The following is a 1,384-nucleotide window of genomic DNA, read 5'->3' as shown; positions in this document are numbered from 1 at the left end:
CAACAGAGCTGCTTCATGGAAGAACAACCTCAGATTAGCCTGTTAGCTTTAGTGTTAGCTCCGATGCTATCGCCATATATATGTACCGGTATGTACTTCATATATGCATTTTTTATGACAAAAATAATATTTAAAAACATGTCTATACAAATGATAAAAGTATTAGACTTACAACCGCTAGAAATTTTAAATTTTTATATCGCCATATTTTTTATTTAAAACGTATTTTCTCTTGATTCGGGCCCAAGGAAAGACGTATTTGTCGGCAGCATCAGAGGAGTCTTCGGTCTTGGACGGCCTTTGTCGCGGCGCTGTGACGTATGCGGCCGACAAATTCGGCCTTCGGAGGACCTGGCCTGTCATTTTGGACACAGCCATTGTCCAAGATTAACCTTCAGGGTGGATATAGCTCGCTAGCAGCCTCGCACCGAGGACCTATCCACGTCATCATTTACCCAGAATGCTTTGTGTGGAAATAAAATGGGTCTGTCTGTGTTAAAATATATTTTTGAAAACTTACAAAACTAAACAGCCTACAGTGTTTTTACAGTCTTTATTTTATAGTTAAAATATGTTTATTAAATAAAGTCTAATGTTACAACTAATCAGGGATCCCTTTAAGGATCTTTTACATGACTGCTCCTCTTCACTTCGGTCAAATTATAAAATGCTTCTACACGTTCCCAGAACCAGATTTAAAAGCAGAGGAGACCGGGCATTTGCTGTCACTGCTCCCAATTTGTGGAACAACTTACCATTCAATATTAGTTCTGCCCAGAGTCTGGACACTTCAAATCTCTTCTGAAAACTCATTTTTATTCTCTGTCATTTTTATAAGGGTTTACATTGTATTCTATGTGTCTTATATGTTTAATTTAATGTTTTAATTCAATATGTTTTTATCAATTGTTTTATGAATTCTGTGCAACACTTTGGTGCAGTTGATCGTTGTTTTTTTTAAAGTGCTTTATAAATAACATTGGCATTGACAAAGACAAGGTAGATTAGAGAGCGCATTAATTTTTTTGTGTTTTTGACTTGTGTATTCACATATTTGTGATGTGTTTTTATTAAAGAACCCCTTTATTCTTTCATAACTGTTACTGACTTCCTGCATGTGGACATTCTGAGATCACACTCCTGAACTTTTAAACAAGTAGGGACCCAAATACCGACTGGCACGAGGAACTCAGATGGAATAATAAAAAATAACATATTTATTAAAAGACAAAAACAAAAAGGCGACATGGCCTTACAAAGCTTACAAAAAAAGACTGCACAGAGCAGGATGTGAGGTATGTGTGGTCCTGTAGGGATATGCTGTTGTCGATGTTATGGACAATATTATATCATAAATACCTCGTAATTATTAGCATAACAAAAG

Source organism: Austrofundulus limnaeus, unplaced genomic scaffold, assembly GCF_001266775.1.
Source record: "Austrofundulus limnaeus strain Quisiro unplaced genomic scaffold, Austrofundulus_limnaeus-1.0 Scaffold720, whole genome shotgun sequence".
Lineage (NCBI taxonomy): Eukaryota > Metazoa > Chordata > Actinopteri > Cyprinodontiformes > Rivulidae > Austrofundulus > Austrofundulus limnaeus.
The sequence above is the reverse complement of the archived record's forward strand: the minus strand, read 5'-3'. Positions refer to the sequence as shown.